We start from the raw sequence: 7,513 nt of genomic DNA on the forward strand, positions 1-7,513 counted from the left end.
GCTATGAGTCGAAAATGACTCGACGGCACATAACAACAACAACAACAACTAAGTGATCAAACTATATACAACCATGCATATTGTGCTGTAAGAATGTGACAAGACTGAAGGGGGTCTCGTTAACGGGCTGATACAACCTTGATTACTAAGACTGAGGAGGAACTGAAGTGTTTGATGAAGAACGTCAAAGACTGTAAGTGTCCAATATGGATTGAAGCTCAATATCAAGAAAACAAAGATTCTCACCCCTGGGACAATTGGCAGCACCAAGAAAGGTGAAAAAGAGAGTAAGATTGCTAACAATTTCAGCTTGCTTGCTTCCACAATCAACACTCTTGGCACCAGCATGAAGAAATCAAAAGATGAATTGTCTTAGCTAAATCTTCTGTCAGGGACCTCTCCAGAGTGCTAAAGAACAGCAATGTCAGCTGGAAACTAAGATGCCATGGGCCAGGCCATAGTCTTTGCAATTATTTGCTACACATCATAGAGCTGGACAATTGCTAAGGATAACAGAAGAAGAATCGATGCCTTTGAGTTGTGTTTCTGGAGAAAAGTATTGAATATATCATGGACCACCAAAAGAACGAACAGGTCTATCTTGGAGAAGAAGAATCCAAGTTACTCATTGGAGGCAAGGATTCTGAAGCTCTATCTCACATATTTTGGACATATTGTAAGGAGGGACAAGTCCTTGGAGAAGGACATCATGCTTGAAAGGGTGGAGGGACAATGAAGGAGAGGAAGAACCTGGATGAGATGAGTTGACTCAGTAACTGGGGTAATGGGAGCAGGTTTGTCAGAGAATAGCTCAGGATAGGGCAGGGTGCAGATCTATTGTGCACAGGGTCACTGTGAGTCACAGGCAACTCCAGGGCATATCACAAAAAACCAGCACTGTGTTGTGAAGAGTTTAGTGTTCAAAATTACTTTCCTAGCCATTGAATTTTACTTTGCTATGTAAATGGGATTGGCTCCATAGTCAACAGTCTTGGCACCAGCAGCCAGGAAATTAAAAGGTGCATTGCCATTGGAAAGTCTGCTGTTAGGAACCTCTCCAAAGTACTGAAGAGCAATGGTGTCTCTCTGGAGACTAAGGTGGGTCTGATACAGGCTATGGTCTTTGCAATCACTTGTTATGAATCAGAAAGTTGGACAATGACCAAGGAGGATAGGCGAATTGATGCCTTTGAGCTGTGGTGCTGGAGAAGCGTATTGAGAATACCATGGACTGCTAGGAAAACAAACAGATTTGTCCTGGAAAGGGTTAAACCGGGTGGCTCCTTGGAGGCAAGGATTCTGAGGCTCCATCTAACATACTTTGGACATGTTGTGAGGAGAGACCGGTCCTTAGAGAGGGACATCATGCTTGGGAGGGTGGAGGAACAGCACAGGAGAGGAAGGCCCTCTATGAGGTGGATTGATTCAGTGACTGGGATAATTGGGATGGGAGTGTCAGAGACAGTGCAGTTGGCACAGGACAAAGTGGAGTTTAGGGCTGTTGTACATTGGGTTGCTATGAGTCGCAAGCAACTCGATGGCACATAACAACAACAACAACATGTAAATGGGCAGGAATATTCAAATAGGGCATGTTAGCCTATACTTAAGGAGACTGGCTCGTCTCACCAATCCACAAAGGAGATTGGCTAGTGTCACATTTACATTGAGTGGATCTAACAGCAGAATTGGAGAAACCTCACTGCCAGCAAAGGAAAAGCAAGAGCTATAATACATCCTTCCAGTGCAGAGATCCTTGTGCCACCTAGACGAAGGCCTACTGGAGCAACAGCCATAGCAGCCACAGTGGAGAACTAGAGACCTGACATGAGATGGACCTGACCTTAGAATGACTGCACTGAACCAGAGTGAAGAGCCTTTTGCCTAAGTTTGTTGGGAGACTGGATGGGGTGGGGCTGTAAAAACAGCCAGGGCCAAATGGGGACAGCCATACTTGATAGTTACCAACTTCCGAAAGGGAAACTGACCCTACTAACAATATCAGTGATACAAATCTAATTCCTCTAATGTCAGACATGTTCCCTCTACTCTCTCACCTCTTTGAACTCATCCTAACACCATCTTATTGCTCTACTGGATTAAAATAAATGAATGAATGAATGAATGAATGATGCAATAGTTCACAGACCACACCAGAACCACTGGTAAAGTTAAAAGTTCAACATTTAGGTTAGTAGCTGACTACAGTCAGGGTAGCTTCTGAAATGTCTTTAGGCATCTCAGTCTTGCGTCTTGTGGCTTTCAACCAGTGTTATACAGTTCTCAGAACTGCCAATATGACATCCCCACTCCCTACTCCCAGTTGTCCTACAAACTTGGACAAAGTCTCTTAGTTTAGCTCTGATTCTATCCGTGAGGGGCATCAGTTCCAAAGTCTACTCCATCTCGCATCTGGTCTCTGGTTCTCCACTGTGGCTGATATGACTGTTGATCTTGATGGATGAGTTGCATTTTCTTGCTTGCTTTTCTTTGCTGGGGTGAGGTGTCTTCTTCTGATGCTATATCCATTCAATTTAATTGTGAGAGTAACCAGTTCCTTTAAGGATTGGTGACACTAGCCAATCACCTTGTAGATAGGCTAATACACCTTATTCACATATTCCTGCCCATCCCCATGGCAAAGTCAAATTCATTGGCTGCAAAAGTAATTTTAAACAATAAACTCCACAAGTGGGGAAAGTCATAATTGGCAGAACCAAGAACTTTTAAAATTGTCCTAAAGCCATGAGTCTGAAGACTGAGGTGTCCACAAATACATCTTGGAAGCTATCCTGACAAGATTCAACTGTTGTTGTTGTTGTTGTTGTTATGTGCCATCAAGTCTCTTGCGACTGATAGCTACCCTATGTAAAACAGCCCTAAACTCTGCTCTGTCCTGTGCCAATTTCACTGTCTCTGATACGCCCACGCTGATTACCCCAGTTACTGAATCAATCCACCTCATAGAGGGCCTTCCCCTCCTGCGCCTGCCCTCCACACTCCCAAGCATGATGTCCCTCTCCATGGAACGGTCTCTCCTTACAGCATCGCCAAAGTATGTCAGATGAAGCCTCAGAATCCTTGCCTGCCTCCAAGGAGCAGCCCAGTTTAACCTTCTCCAGGATGAATCTCTTTGTTTTCTTAACAGTCTATAGTACACTCAGTACTCTTCTCCAGCACCACAGCTCAAAGGCATCAATTTTCCTTCTATCCTCCCTAGTCACTACTAACCTGAATTATAACCTTTTGACTTCCCAGGTATGGTACTGGGTTGTGTGTGAGCTATCATATCAGATTTCAGACCCAGTAAAGCAGTAAGATTGGTGCTGGGATGAATACAAAGTGGTGTGATAGCGTGGGGGATGTATCTACCTCATGAAAATTGGGTTTGTGTTGTTGATGTTGTTGACAGGACAGTTGCCCTTAGTGAAGTTGGTAAAGTTCAGATATGGCCATACTCATGTGGCCCTTGCTCTTTTCACACATATGTATACATAGATATGATATATAGATATATTAATTTGAAAGATAACTGAGTTTTATCTACTCTAAAATTCATTTAATATTTTTAACAATTACTTTTGACTCTTAACAAAATATACAAAATCAAATGTGGAATCTCCTTTCTTGATGCCTAATAAGCATCCCATGAGGCTATACCTAGCTAAAATCATTTCTATTTATGCTTTACTTAAAATTCTACAATTTGGTACAGTTAAGAATTTGGTAAATACCATTTGAAATCACTTTGTTCTGTAAAAGTTTCTGAAAACCCAGAAGTGCTTGACAGGTCTTTTCAAAGAAACCACAGATACTACTTTTTAAAGAGAAAAATAACCCACTATGTTAAAGGTTAAAAGGTTAGGTTAGATTTTTCTTTGCCTGTTCCTTGAAGATAATCAGTTAAAACAAATATTTAAAATGATGTGTAGCTGCACTTAACTTTGTTAATGTTAATTTTAAGATATTTGAAGCTCTTTTGTGCTGGTTTGTTTGTTTGTTTGCTTTAGAACACTGACTAATTTACAAATTTCACATTTGGACAGAACATCTGAGTTTAGATCTTGGCTCCACATATAAAACTGTGGAGTCTTAAGCAATTTATGGGAGCTCATCACTAAGTTAACTCTTTCCATATTTAAAAATAGGGGGAAAATTTACATTTGTAGTATTGTAAGGATCCTAATCTAATATAGGCAATTGTCAATTTTATTTCAACTCATGGCAATTACATGTATACTTGGTACCTAATACGTTCTAAAATATTTGCTATTATTTTGGTACCATTAACAATTGATAATTTTTTCAAAATACAGCTACATAAATACCTAAAAACTAGTAGCTGATATAAAATGATCTTGAACATTCTTTTTTGAAGGTTGGGTTATAATATAACAAATAATTTTGTATTTTGAAAAGTATATCATAATACTGACTAGAAAACATTCTATTATCAATTGTATCTAATGTTACTGGTTAGCTTTTTGTTGATTATCATTAGCATTTTGAGACTTCCACACTCCTTTTTAATTTGGTAGCATTTGATTCTTATTCTTCTCTTTTATCAATCATATTTAGATTTCTCTCGAGTTCTCAGGTCTTGAAGGGACAAGAAAAGAGTATCTGGGTAAACCCATTACACTCTGTAAGAACTAAACACAGCTTAAGACATTTGTGTGCTCAACTAAAACTCGAACTAGTTATTTAAAATTGATTCGAACGCACACGGACCTTATAGAGCAGTCTTAGCAGGGTCTATGGAAACAGACTGTGAAAGTTTTCTCTCATAGAGTAGCTGCTGAGTTGCGACCACAACCTATGAATTAACAGGCAAGTGGGCAGCAACAAGAGTGATGCCATCAGAGCTCCTTAGTTGTACACAAGAAACCATAATTTTTTACTTATTTATTTATAACCCTTCATATTAAAACAAAAAACAAAACACCTTAAACTTAAGGAGATTTACAAAGAAGGGAACCTGAGTGGTACAACGATTAAGCAATCAATTCCTCTGCAGATAGAAAGACTTGAAAATCTGTTCCTGTAAAGATTGCACCCTAGGAAATCCAACGGAGCATGCCTACTCTTATAGCTCAAAGTCAGAATCTAATCAACAGCATGCAACAACAACAGCACAAAGTAGAAATTAAATTGAATACAAATGGTTAACTTATTGTCATCAAGTTCTTTCCAATTCACAGTGTCCCTCCACTGGTTTCTTCACAGGAAGAGACTGTCCATCTTTCTTCAGTAAAGTAGTGAACCCAAATCCACAACCACAGACACAAATGTAAAGCACTAAGTTCTTTAAGCAAGTTATCATGAGGACCTAGTCCCTGGAAAAGCGTATCATTATTGGAAAAGTAGAGGGCCAGGAAAAAAGAGGAAGACTTTCAATGAACTGGTTGGCATACTAACTGCAACAATGGGATTAGACACATCAGAGATATTTTGAGTATGGTGCAGGACCAGGTGGGGTTTAGTTCTGTTCTACATAGGACCATTATGAGTCAAAACAAAGGATTAGGAAAGAAGAAAGATAGAAAAGTAAAGACAAGAAAAGTTAACCCTGGTAGTAGATGCCTCTGTGCACACTACATGTAAGCTCCTCATTTGCTTTGTAGATTTTTTTTAAGAGCCACACAAAGGGAGATTGTAAAACAATTCTCAAAGTATAGCAAAAGCTATTACATTTTGATGCGATCAGGAGTCCTAAGGTTCCCAAAATGGTTAAGCTCCACTAATTGTAAGGTTGGCAGAACAAACCCACGCAGAAGCACCTCCTAAAACCAGCATGGCATTTTTGCATCTGAAAGGTCACAGCTATGAAAACCCTATGTGTTGATTCTGTTCCACATACATGGAGTTGCTATGAGTCAGAATTAACTCTACAGCAACAACATGATAAGAGCAGAGAGAATCTGGTCTGAAAGGTGGAGTTGTCAAGTGTTCTTCAAAATCCCTTTTCCCCTTCAGGGCTCTCTCTCTACCTTGTCAGTCCAGTTTTTCCCTCAGCTAAAACCCCCCATTATCCCCACTTAATAAAACCTCCCAACAAGTAGTTCAACTTTTTTCAAAGCTAAGTCACCCAAGGAATCCTAGACATACCTCTCACTTTGGAAAGGTTTCAGAACAAGAACTTATGCATGAAAATCTCTGGAAGAACTCACAGGACAGTTTGGTAGAGTGTTTACTACTTCTATAACCAACCCTTGGGAAACACTGCCTCAAAGCAACTGATAACATCTTGTTGTTTTTGTTATGTGTCATTGAGTCACTTGTGACTCACAGTGACCCTATGTACAACAGCCCTAAACTCTGCTCTGTCCTGGGCCATTCACACCATCTCTGACACACCCATCCCGATTACTCCAGTCACTGAATCAATCCATCTCATAGAGGGCCTTCCCCTCCTGCGCCGTCCCTCCACTCTACCAAGCATGATGTTCCTCTCCAACGACCAGTCCCTCCTTGCAACATGCCCAAAGTATGTTAGACGAAGCCTCAGAATCCTTGCCTCCCATAGGCCTGGGTATAACTAAGACACGATTATAGGTTACAGCTGGTTTCTTATTCCAAGAATAGTTTACCATTATCTTGTAAAATTTGCCCATTTTTCTGTAGGCCAAATAATGAATTTTTGTATTAGAAATTATCCAATAATTAATATATTATATTAATAAAATTATAAGCTTGAATTCACTGCTTATTTGGGAACTTCACTTCCTCAATTTGCTTTTTTATTGTTGTTATTACTGAATTTTATATCAGAAGAAATGGGTGGGAGAACATGTCATTAATCAAACGCCATCTACGTAGGGATAATTCAGGACATTTTAATGCTACTTTATCTCAGGGCTGGCATTCTGCTAGGATGCACTGGCTGGGCCTGCTGGTAGTTTATGGCCAGCATCTGTTCTGATCTATTGGTGTCCAAGCCTGACCATTTACATGTTATTAAATATTTTACTGTCACACTTACTTTATTCAGTCTGGAGAACAACTTCCAAGGACATAGGAACACTGGTGGCTAGTGACAGCAATACTCTTCTGAGGCCCCAGTCTGCTTACCTGCTCCTTCTCACTTGTGGTACAAGAGGTTTTCTTGCATGGGCTAGTTTGATTCTGGAGCTAGAAGGGCCTGATACTTGAGAATATTCCCTTACATGAAAGTGTCAAGACCATGAGTACAAAATCTTTAAGTGTAAAAATGTTTTTCACCTTTGGCAGCAGTATACGTGGCAGCTGTGTGGCTCATAGGGAACCAAAAACAGAGAAAAAGGTGTACTGTGTCTGCATGCACCTGCTCTTAATACATGTGGACACGCTGGTCCAAGTAAATTCTGTTTCCTTGATTAAAATCATTGGGAAGTAGCAGGTGTGCATACAGCCACTTCCTGCCTATCTCTAGGGCTTTCAAGATGCTTTAACTCCGATAGTAAAATGGTAGCATAGAAAGGTTACCTTGCCAAAGGTGACTAAAAGCATAATGTTTTAATAGCCATGTTTTTTT

Source organism: Elephantulus edwardii, unplaced genomic scaffold (genome assembly GCF_000299155.1).
Source record: "Elephantulus edwardii isolate Elephantulus edwardi_28Jun2011 unplaced genomic scaffold, EleEdw1.0 scaffold00069, whole genome shotgun sequence".
Taxonomy (NCBI): Eukaryota; Metazoa; Chordata; class Mammalia; order Macroscelidea; family Macroscelididae; genus Elephantulus; species Elephantulus edwardii.